The following is a 12,763-nucleotide window of genomic DNA, read 5'->3' on the forward strand; positions in this document are numbered from 1 at the left end:
TGTGTGTGTGTGCTTGTGTGTATTTAGCTATTGCATATCAAATGTGGAGAATATTTTACTTAGCATATAAGATAAAGAGTTTTATAATTAAACTTACGTAATGTTAACAGAGAACATACAAGAATATGAATTTGCCATATAATTTAAGGTTTTAGATCAGGCGCAGTACTTCATGCTTATAACCCCTGAAGCTTGGGAGGCTGAGGCAGGAGGATCGCAGGTTCAAAGCCAGCTTTAGCAACTTAGAGAGGGCCTTAGCATGTTACTGACACCCTGTCTTAAAATAAAAAAAATAAAAAGAGCTGAGGATGTGGTTCAGTTGTTAAGTACTCCTGGGTTCAATTCCTGATACACACCAAGAGAAAAAGTTTTTGGAAAAATAAAAAGAGGAAGTAAAAATAAAGATACAATAAGAAATAAATACATTGCAAAACAGAAGAATAGGAGATCAGTTCAGAGTTGGAAAATTAGAAAAATGAAAGGAAATTAGGAAAAATGAAGAAGAGTAAATGAGAACAAAAGGATGTGAGGATCAACAAAGAGAAAATATTAGAATTTGATGCTATTAGTTATATGTTCCATGAAAGTCTCAATGAGGTAAATAATTTGTTCAAAGATAATAGGAATAATAAGACATTAAAAATTAGGGCTGGGGTTGTGGCTCAGCGGTAGAGCGCTTGCCTAGATGTGTGAGGTCCTGGGTTCGATCCTCAGCACCACATAAAAATAAATAAACAAAATAAATGTATTGTGTACAACTAAAAAATAAACATTAAAAAAAATCAGAACAGGCTCCTATAGCCAAGGAAAAATTGAGGAAATTATAAACTATTATAAAAGTAAAAATAAATTATAAAACTGTTTCCACTATTCCCCCTAGTTACTGTTCGACCCTCCTAATCTTTTAAGAAATAAATAGTTCTCTCACCAAAGGATGACATTGAAGTAAACAACTCTGATTGCAAAATCTGATGAACACACACAGACAATACAACAGTCTCATTTATCAATGTATAGATGTTTAAATTAAAATAAAGATTTTAGCCATGTATAGTGACCCACAGCTGTCATTTTGAAAAGGCAAGAGGGTCACCAAGTTCAAGGCCAGCTTTAGCAACTAGTGAGACCCTCCATGATTTAGTGAGACTATCTTAAAAAAAAAAAAAAAAAACAAAGACTGGGGATGTCACTCAGTTGTAAATCTAGCAAATGACCACAGGAAATGATTTCTTGACTATATTTCAAGTAGTTCATACTAGGAGTGCCAGACAAGTTTGGTGTTTAAGAATTCATTAGCAAATCTAGAGTTGGTGCTATGGTTTGAATGTGTCCCCTCCAAATTCAGGTGTTGCTAGTATGATAATATTGAGAGGTGAGGCCTTGAAGAGGTGATTGTATCAAGAGTACTCCTCCCCTTATAAATGGAATTAGATGTCTTTGTAACAGGGCTTGATGGAGGGACTTTGACCTTGTTATGCTATTTTGCTATTTGTTAGTCCTTTTTTGCCCTCCACCCTCAATCATGTGAGGATAGAGTTCCTTCCCTCCAGAGAAAAGCAGTTCAAGACATCATCTTGCAATCAAAGCCTGAATGTCTATCACACCTCCAGCCGGCCACCACTCTCCAGCCGACCTTGCACTCTCCATTCTTAGGTATTCTATTGTAGCAGCCCATAGAGACTAAGTCAGTATAGCTGAATGGTTAGGAGTACATATTTTGAACCAGATCTCCCTGGTTCAGATCCTAGTTTTTTTGCTTTGTGAAGGCTGTGTGAGCTTGGGTGAATTAATTTCTTTTATAGTTCCCTCACCTGAGTAATAATAGCAGCTTCTTCCTAAGATTGGGCACTAGTCTGCTAGGGCTGTCCTAACAGATACCACAGACTGGGTGACTTGAATAACAGAAATTTGTTTTTTCACAATTCTGGAGGCTACAAGTCCAAGATAAAGGTGCCAGCAGGTTTGGTTTCCTCTAAGGCTTGTTTCCCTGGTTTGTTGGTGGCTGTCTTCTTGTATCCTTATGTGATCTTTTTTTTTTAATGTGTGGTGCTGGGAATTGAACCCAGGGCTTTGTGCGTGTGAGACAATCACTCTACCAACTGAGCTATATCCCCAGCCCTCCTTATGTGATCTTTGTAAGCATTTGTGTGATATAACTTTGTTGTCTGTGTGTGTGTGTGTGTGTGTGTGTCTTTCTCTCCCTCCCTCCCTCCCTCCCTCCCCCTCTCCCTCCCTCCCTCCCTCCCTCCCCCTCTCCCTCCCTCCCTCCCCCTCTCCCTCCCTCTCTCCCTCCCTCCCCCTCTCCCTCCCTCCCTCCCCCCCTCCCCCTCTCCCTCCCCCCCTCCCCCTCTCCCTCCCTCTATTGCTGCTGCACCCCCGTCTTGATAATTCAGTTCTTATGAGGACACCAGTCCTGTTGGATTAGGGCCCAACCTAATGACCCATTTTACTGTAATTACCTCCCTCCCCACCCCACAACAAGGGATTAAACCCAGGGTCTTGTGCATGCTAGTTAAGCACTCTGCCCCTAAGTTACATCCCCAACCCTTTTTATTTTATTTTGACACAAACTCTCACTTAGTTGCTCAGGTTGGCCTCTAACTTGCAATCCTCCTGCCTCAGCCTCCCAAATTGCTGGGATTATAGGTATTCGCCGTCCCCCCACCATACCTGGTGACTTTTATTTTCGATTTATATAATTATATAATTATTGCATTGCTTTTCTGACTTTGTCAGAAGTCAGTTGAACAAGCTGGGCATGGTTGCCCATGTCTATTATCCCAGCTACTTGGAGGGGCAGGCTGAGGCAGGAGGATCACAGTTTTGAGGCAAGCCTGGGCACCCTAGCAAGATCCTGTCTCAAAATAAGAAACAAAAGAGCCCCAAGTTGCCTTAGAACCTCACTCAGTTGTTGAGCCTGGCCTCAAATTTGCAGATCCTTTTGCCTCAGTCTTCAGAGTCACTGAGATTCCAGGCGTGTGCCACTGAAATTATTGCCAGATCCAATGTTATGTAACCTTTTCCTTATAAACAATAACTTCTAAAAATGTATTTGAATAAACTCAATACCCATCTCTACTTTCTAATCTTAAAAGCAACAATATGCCCATTTTATTTATTCATTCATCCATCAGTGCCTATTTGAGTTGCATTTACTTTTTTGGTTATTGTGAATACTGCTGCTGGGAGAATATTTCTTCAAGACCCTGCTTTTAGTTGTTTTAGGTTTGTACTTAGAAGTGGCATTGGGGTACCATATGGTAATTTTATTTTTGTGAAATTGCCATACTGTTTTCTATAGTGGCTGCACCATTTTCCATTTCCACTAAATTGCACCTGGGTTCCATCTTCAGTATTTGTTATTTTCTGCTTTGGGGGTCTTTTTTTTTTTGGTAGTAGCCCTCCAAATGGATGTAAGATAGTCTCATTGTAGCTTTGAGTTACATTTCCCTAGTAATTAGTTATGTTGGCCATCTTTTCATGTGCTTATTGGCTATTTGTGTATCTTTTTTGGAGAAAGCCTGTTCAGTTCCTTTGCCCATTTGCAATTGGGCATGATTAACTGGATAACATTTTATTATGCATTTGAAATATTAGCTTTTGACAAGATAAATGATTGGAAATATTTTCTCCCACTCTGTGGATTCCTTTTTTACTCTATTGTTTGTGTCCTTTGGACAAAAAACACCTCTATATTTTAGTTATCTATACTTTTGGTTTTCTATCCAAGAAATTATTGCCAGATCCAATGTTATGTAACCTTTTTCTTATATTTTCTTCTAAGAACTTTGTCGTTTTACCTCTTATATTCATGTCTTTTTTGATCTGTGTTGATTTTTACATATGATACAAGGTAAAGGTCCAACTTTTTAATTTTTTTTTAGTTGTAGATGGACAAGATACCTTTATTTTATTTATTTTTATGTGGTGCTGAGGATCGAATCTAGTGCCTCACACATGCTAGGGAAGCATTCTACCCCTGAGCTACAACCCCAGCCCCAAGGTCCAACTTCTTTTAATTGCGTATGGGTATCCAATTTCCCCAGCACCATTTGGGAAGAGACTCTTCTTCCCCATTGGCACCTTGTTGAAAAATCATTTGATCATTTATGTGAAGGTTTATTTCTGTGCTCTCTAGTCTCTTCCATTGGTTTGTGTGTCTATCTTTATGCCAGCATTACAATTTTGATAACTCCAACTATGTTGCCTAGGCTGGTTTTTTTTTTAATTCCTCTTAAGGCTCAAATTATCTTCCTGACACAGCCTCCAGTAGCTGGGTCTATAGTTGTACGGCACCATGCCCATCTTTGTAATAAGAAGTATTATACCTTGAACTTAGGGGTTTTTTTAAAAGTGTTTTGTCTATTTAGCATCTTCATATAGTTGTCTTTTTTGGTTTTGTTTTTGACAGTGGGGACCAAATCCAGGGATGCTTTACCACTGAACTACATCCCCAAGCCTTTTAATTTTTTTATTTTGACAGGGTCTCACTAAGTTGCTCAGGGATTTGCTAACTATCTGAATCTGGCCTTGAATTTATGATCCTCCTGACTCAGCCTTTCCATTTACTGGGATTATAGGCATGAGCTACCATGCCCGATTTCATATAGTTATTTTTTTTATTTTTTTGTACCAGGGATTGAACTCAGGGGTACTTGACCACTGAGCCACATCCTCAGCTCTATTTGTATTTTATTTAGAGACAGGGTCTCAGAGTTGCTGAGGCTGGCTTTGAACTCGCTATTCTCCTGCCTCAGCCTTCCCAGCGGCTGGGATTATAGGCGTGCGCCACTGGCCCAGCCTTATAGTTTTTTTTTTCTCTCTATAAATATTTATTTTTTAGTTTTTGGACACAATACTTTCATTATTTATTTATTTATTTATTGGTGCTGAGGATTGAACCCACGGCTTCGCATGTGCTAGGCAAACGCTCTGCTGCTAAGCCAAAACCCCAGCCTGCCTCACATAGTTTTTAATGGGAAAACACTAGAGGAGTTACCATGGAAATGAATAATAGTATAACTAATTAGATCAGTTTTTAAAGATGAATAATAAAACATTGTTCTCGAAGACAATTACTATTGTATTTATTTTACAGTATGTACAGTAAAATGTGAAACAAGACAAATTGTGGAAAGGAAGGTAGAAACATTATAAACATTATTAACAAATTTTATATTTTAGATGTAGACAATAAATCTAAAGGAAGAAACAAATGATTAGAAAAAAGAACAATTAGTAAAACAATTGGCTAAATAATAAATCTAAAAATTATATAATTTCTGCATACTAGCAGCACCATAAAAATAGAAAAAATTGAGTGCTAGTTATATTGTTTTTAATATCTGAAGATGTCACAATGATAAATGATAGTTAAACCTTGACAGCCTGCAGGCTTTTGTGCCTTGGGGTTTCATTCACACTTGGGAATGGTAATTAAGGCCATAGTTCTGAATTGGAACTGTAGAAGTGGGAAAAGACAAGCCTGCCTGGGACTTGGATTAGTCAACAGCGCATCATTCTAAGGGCTAGACAGAATTGAGCCATTTGTTTTGTATTGGGTCTATATAGCCATCTGCAAGAAATTGAACTAATCTTGGATGGAAAATCTAGGCAAAAAAAAAAAAAAAACACTAATGTATAAATTTGTTTGGAAAATGCTGAATGTTATAGGGAACTGACATAGACCACCATGAAACTATCCCTTAAGGCCTATTCTTTAACTTCTGAAATGAGGAGGACTCTCCCAAAGCTGAATGTGAAAACTCACAAAGCACATTAATAAAGGAGATGTAGCAAAAGAAGAATTTACGATTCAAGACCTGATAATAGGCCAGTCTAAAAAAGAACTTGATTTATTTTCTTGCCTTTGGTACATTCTTAATATTGATGTAAATAATAATGTTTAACATATAGTCCATACTACTTTTTGCTATATTTGCATTGCTCCCAGTAATTCTTTGTAATTATTGTTTGATTTTACTTGTTTTCCCCCTCAATGCTAAGGATCCAACCCAGGAACTCATTCATGCTAGGCAAACCCACTTCCACTGAGCTACATCCCCATACTCCTATTTTGTTTTGGTTTTAGACCAAATTAAGGTCCTTATATTGAATTTAATGTGAATTCTTAGCTGCCTTTAATTTTAGTTCAATCTCCCTTTTAATGAGAGACAGTTTTGAAACTTTAGAACCGGAATATATCTTATTTGTTCTTGCTAATTAAATTTAATCTAATGATTAAATAATAATATAGGAATCTATCTCATAAGAAGATGGGAAAAGGAGGATTAAATAATTAGCTTTTTTCACTTTTGGGTAGACACGCATACCCAGTGATTCTACTCGTACCTCTTAACATTGCATTTCAAATACTACAGTGTGCACTGCTGTATACAGTTGTTTTTTTTTATTAGTAGTAATTGCTGTTAAAAAGTAGAATCTTCAGTCTTTTTATCTGTTTTCTTCACTCTGCCATTTCTTTTTGAAAATAAGGGATATTTGATTTTAAAGTGGATAGTTAAAATACAGTTTTATTATTGTCCAAGGGGGAAAATGCTTCACAAGGGCTATGTTAAAGATAATTAATGAACCAAGTGTTTAAAAAACTTGGACATAGAAATATTCAATTTAAATTACTGTAGAATTCTTATGTAAATAAAGCTTGTTTTCTTCACTCAGTTGTATTATTGAGCGCTATAGGAATTATAGGAGTAAATCTTGTTGATTCTTGCCACTGGGAATGCATGGTATGATTTTACTTCTCCAGATTCACTTTATTATTTTTCTTTGCAGTTTTACAAGTATCTCACTGTGCAGTTCCCTGGTATAGTGTACTAATTATAGTTTAAAAATAGTGCTTTAAAGACACAGTGAAAGAAATACTTAATATACTCTAAGAGGAATGCAGTTATTTCTAGTCCTAAACCTAGTGACTTTATTTTTTTAACAGCTTTATTGAGATATAATTCAAATTACATACTACAATTCAACCTTTTAAAATATACAATTCAGTGGTTTTTAATATATTTACAGATAAGTACAACCATAAAACACAGTTTTATATCATATCATTTTCATCACCTTAAAAAGAAATTTCATAACTTTTAGTTATACTTCTATCTTCCTTCACTGTTGTGCTCAGCCCTAAGCAACCACTAATTTATTTTTTTGTGTGTCCTAGATTTCCCTATTCTGGATTTTATTAGGAATGAAGTCATGTGATATGTGGTTTATATTTGTTGTTGTTGCCTTTTACTTTACATTGTTCTTTGAATCAGAAAAGCTTTAATTTTAAAAGATCCAACTTGCCTCAGCAATGGCGAGGTAAATTAAAAATAGGCCTGGGGATGTGGCTCAGTGGTCCAGTGCCCCTGAGTTCAATCCGCCTCCCCACTCCACTCCACAAAATAAGATCTAGTTTCCTGGGAGCCACCGTTATGCATGCCTACAATCCCAGCAATGAAAGGCTGAGTCAGGAGAATCTCAAGTTCAATGCCAGTCTCAGCAATTTAGTGAGGTCCTAAGTAATTTAGTGAGACCCTGTCTCACAATAAAATAAAGGCTGGTGATGTGACTCAGTGGTAGGTAGGTAAATAGAAAGAAGATCCAATACTTTATTTATTTATTTTTTTTGCTTTAGCAAATATTTTCAAGGTTCCTCCATATGGTAGCATATATCACTACCGAATTTGTTTTTATGGTTGAATAATGCTACATATGTGACCATATGTATTCTGCCTATCTGCTTTGTAGTTGACAGACATTGGGATTACTTCAACCTTGTAGCTTTTGTGAATAATTCTGCTGTATACATTTCTGTCCTCATTTTCTTTTCATGGTACTGGGGATTGAACTCAGGAATGTTTTACCATTGAACGACTACACCATCCTTTTTTCATTTTTTATTTTAAGATAGAGTTTTGCTGAATTGAGGCTGGCCTTAAACTTGGGATCGTCTTGCCTTAGCTTCCTTAGAAGCTGGGATTATAGGCATGTGCCACTATGCCTTGTGTTCACATTTTGGGGCGGGGGTGGTGGTGGTGGTGGTGGTACTGGGGATTGAACTCAGGGACTCTTGACCACTGAGCCACACCCCCAGCCCTATTTTGTTTTTTATTTAGAGACAGTGTCTCACTGCGTTGCTTAGTGCCCCACTTCTGCTGAGGCTGGCTTTTTTTCTAAGATGTTGATGGAGCTTTATTTTTATTTTATTCATTTATATGTGGTGCTGAGAATTGAACCCAGTTCCTCACACTTGGTAGGCAAGTGCTCTACCACTGAGCTCCCAGCCCCTGAGGCTGTCTTTGAACTCTCAATCCTCCTGCCTCAGCCTCCTGAGCCACAGGGATTACAGGTGTGTGCCACCGCACCTGGCCTGTGTCCACATTTTTGTGTGCATGTTTTCATTTCTCTGGAGCAATAATTAGGAATGAAATTTTGTATCTCTCTCTTACTGTTTGAGGAACTAACTGCCTGTTTTTGAAAGTAGCTGTACCATACCATTTTACATTCCCAGCAGCATTATATGAGGGTTCTAATTTTCCCATATTTTTAAAAATATTTTTTTAAGTTGTATATGGACACAATGCCTTTTATTTTATTTTTATGTGGTGCTAAGGATCGAACCCAGTGCCTTACACTGCACCACTGAGCTACAACTCCAGCCCCCTGATTTTTCCCATATTCTTTTTTTTTTTTTAGTTGTAGATGGACATAATACGTTTATTTTGTTTATTTAATTTGTTTATGTGGTGCTGGGGATAGAACCCAGTACCTCACGCATGCCAGGCAAGTGCTCTACCACTGCCACAAGCCCAGCCCCGATTTTCCCCATATTCTTGCCAACATTTCTTGTCTTTTTGATTCTAGCCATTCTAGTGCAATTGAAATGGAAGGTCCTTGTTATTTTGCTGTACATTTCCCTGATGGTTGATGTTATTGAACATCTTTTCATGTGCTTATTGTCCATTTGTGTATTGTCTTTAGAAAAATATCTGTTCAGTTCAGGTTCTTTGTCCGTGTTTTCAGTTGAATTCTTTCTTTTTATTAATAAATTGTAAGACTTATTAAACTGCATAGAAGTTCCTTATCATGAGGTTTGCAAATATTTTCTCCCGTTTTTTAGATTGTTTTTTCTTTTTATTGATAGTGTTTTTTGAAGCAAAAAAAGCTTTGTTTTCCAAAGATCCAATTTATTTATTTATTTTTGTTGTTGCCTTTTGTGTCATATCTAAGGATCTTTTGCCCAATCCAAATTCATAAAAATTTACCTTTATGTATTTTTCTGAGAAGTTTATAATTCTAGCCCTTGCATTTTTGATCCTTTTTGAGTGTATATCTATGCCTATATGTATGGGGAAAGCAATCATTTTGCCCTTTGTGTGTGGGGGTGGGGAGGTGCATGGGAATTGATTGAACCTAAGGGCATTTACCACTGAACTACATTCTTAGCCCTTTTTAATTATTTAGTTTAAGGCAGGGCCTTACTAAGTTGTGCAGGCTGGCCTCCAGGTTGTGATGCTCTTGCCTCGGACTTCCAGGCTGTTGGGATTACAGGAGTGCACCACTGTACCCAGCTTGCCTTTGTGTTGGTTTTTGTTTGTTTGGTTGGGTTTTTTTGTTATTGTAGTTATAGATGGACAGCATGCCTTTAATTTGTTTATTTTTTAAATGGTGCTGATGATTGAACCCAGAGCCTCACACGTGACAGGCAAATGCTGTGCCAATAAGCTACATCCCCAGCTCTCTTGCCTTAGTTTTTAAGAGATAGGTTTCTTGGTTGGCATTTTTTTCTTTGAGTATTTTTAGTATTTTATTCCACTGTCTTCTGAACTCCATTGTTTTTGCTTAGAAGTCAGGTGTTATTCTTAACTGGGTTGCTGTATGTTATGTTGTTTTTCTGTTTTCAAGAGTTTCTCCTTGTCTTTGCCTTTGAGCATTTTTTCTGTGATCCATCTATTTACAGATCTCTATGTGTTCATATTACTTGATGTTTGTTGAGGTTCCTATTTGTGTAGGTTGTTCTTTTTCTTTTTCTTTTTTTAGGGTGTGTGTGGGGGGGCAGGGCAGGTAGAGGATTGAATTCAGGGGCACTCAACCACTGAGCCACACCTCCAACTCTGTTTTGTATTTTATTTAGAGACAGGGTCTCACTGCGTTGCTTAATGCCTCGCCTTTGATGAGGCTGGCTTTGAACTCTTGATCCTTTTGTCTCAGCCAGGCATTTGCCACTGCACCTGATTATTATTTTTCAATAAATTTTTGAAGAGTTCCTTTCTCACCCCTCTTTGACAGTTTTACATATTTTTCTGATGCTCAGTTTATTTTTCTCCATTCTAGCCCCCCACCTTTGTATTTGGTCCTGGGGAATTGAAATAATAATAAGTACATGACCTAATGTCCTACCATAGGGCTACACCACTGGCCCTTCTATTGGTTCAGTTCTACTATTGAGCCTCTCGTGATTCCCCCCCCCCCTTAATTTCAGTTATTTTTCTTTAAACTCGGGAATTCCCATTCAGTTATTTTTTTAATAACATCTGTTCACTTGTACCTTCCTTTATTTCTTTGTTTTGTGGTGCTGGGGATTGACCCAGGGCCTTGTGCATAGAGGGCAGGCACTCTACCAACTGAGCTATATCCCCAGCCCTTTCTTTATTTCTTTAATGATGGTTTCCTTTGTCTGATTTTTTTTTTTTTTTTTTTTGGTGGGGTGTGTATGGATCATTTTTTTGTTGCTTTATGATTTCTTTTGTTGTTGGAAACTTTGTTTTAGATAATGTATTGTAGGAACTCTTTTTTTTTTTCTCTCTCTCTCTTTTTTTTTTTTGGTAGCAACTCTTGGTCCAATTACTTTCCTACCCCCTGAGTTGTTACTGTGGTTTTGCTGGAGGAGCCGGGAGTGACTAGAGGGTTATTTAGTAGACTAGAGGGTCTGCTAATACTTCTCCATACTTATCCCCTAGTATTAAGCCTCTGATGTTCCTCAGGGAGGCATGCTTTTCTGTAGGCCCATAGTCATCATCATCCTGCAATGACCAAAGTACTGGTATGGTTCTCTTCTTTACTTGTCCAGATAGTACCCTCCTTATTAACATTTGTTGATTAGTGTTCCATTCCTGGCCATAAATTCCCCCCTAATTGAATGCAATCAAAGTATGGCTCTGAATTTCAGAGGTCTTAGTTGTTTTCTCTGTCCCCAGCAGAACTCCTCCCAGCTGTCTTATGCCCTGGTTCTTTGTAACAAACTATTCAGCCTACAGTCTAGATTTTTATTACATCCATGAATCTTCTTGTAGTTGTCTTTTATCACAACCTCTGCTGTTCCTTTTGTGTGTGTGTGTGTGTGTGTGTGTGTGTGTGTGGTGCTGGGGCTTGAACCAAGGACCTTACAGTAAACATGTAATGTCCTATCACTGAGCTACATACACACCTTCAGTTCTTCTTCCACTATTCTTTTCTCTTTTTTTTTTTTTTTTTTTGGTATGGGGTCTTGCTTTGTTGCCCAAGCTGGCCTTGTACTTGGGTTTCTTCTTGTAGCTGGGATTACAGGGTGTGTTCTTGAGAATACCCTTAGAAATTAAATTTGTCCATGCTTTATTGCAAATGAAGTCAAGTCCTTTGTATACTGTGTGTTCCTGCTTCATCCCTTAGGCTCAATTTATCTGAACCAAGCTTCTGGATGTATGGATGGGGATAATCATAAGCTTTTCTGTGATTGATATCTCAGCCCTAGGAGCTGAGTACCAGGGGTGGGGTGGCTGGATGGTATTAGAGTCCTGAGGTCCTTTCGATTTCCTTTTGTTATGGAACCACTGTCTCCTGAGCTGAGTGAAAGGGCTCTTGGTTACCCAATATTCTCTGCAGTATCTATAGTAGAGCCTCTGCCCTTCAAGTAGGGGTTGAGCAGAAGGGAGTCCTCTGCCTTTGATGGTACTTGTTTGGAATGGTATCAGCAAGAGGGGTCTCAGATTGATAAACCCTGAAGTCTTTAGGCTGTGTTTTTGGCTGCAATAGTCTGGAGCCAAATTGAGATTTAGGCAGTAGAGTTGATTCAGATACCACAGACTTTTATTTTTCTGAATGATTTTTCACAGCACTATTAAAATATTTTCCTTTCTTCTTCCTCCTCTTTTTTGTCCTCCCTTCTTTCTTCCTTCTTTTTTCTTCCCTCCTTCCCTCTCTCCTTCATTTTTTTGTGGTACTGGGGTCAAACCCAGGAGTGGTGTACCACTGAACTACATCCCCAACCCTTTTATTTTACTTTGAGACAGAGTCTTCCTGAAATTGCTGAGATTGACCTCAAACTCAGGATCCTCCTGCCTCAGCCTTTATAGTAGCTGGGATTATCGATGTGTGCCACAACACTTGTTAAATGCTTATCTTTTTATAATTTTCATGAGTTTCACTGAGGAGCAGTCCAGTGGAGCTCATGCTGTTTTATGCAAGTTGGTCTCCTATAACTTTGGTTTTTTAGTTTGCATTCATGCCTCTGTAAGGGATGTCTTAGAAAAACTTCATTTGTTATGGTCTCTGACCACCCCTCAAAGAATTCTTAGCATAATATTTAATGTTGCAACTTTCAGATACTATCTTGTGAGACAAGAGGCTGGGGGAATTGATTTCCCATGATTATTTTTCTTAATGAATAACTTCAGAACATGTACTCTATATGAGTACAGAGTTTGTAAAGCAAATGAAAATAGTAGAACTGAGGAATTTAACATAGAAGGCTCAGTATTATAGCTGAGTTCTTTTCAAA

General features: G+C 37.8%; 1 protein-coding gene across 6 annotated transcripts in view; it reads left to right on the forward strand.

The window, feature by feature from the left end:
- The window catches only part of Tlk2 (tousled like kinase 2), a 167,353-nt gene that overhangs the window by 81,287 nt on the left and 73,303 nt on the right, over positions 1-12,763 (forward strand). The gene's annotated exons all lie outside the window — the stretch shown is intronic.

This window comes from Marmota monax, unplaced genomic scaffold (assembly GCF_021218885.2).
Source record: "Marmota monax isolate L192 unplaced genomic scaffold, Marmota_monax_Labrador192_F-V1.1 WCK01_AAM20220418_F8-fsc00319, whole genome shotgun sequence".
In the NCBI taxonomy this organism is placed as follows: Eukaryota; Metazoa; Chordata; class Mammalia; order Rodentia; family Sciuridae; genus Marmota; species Marmota monax.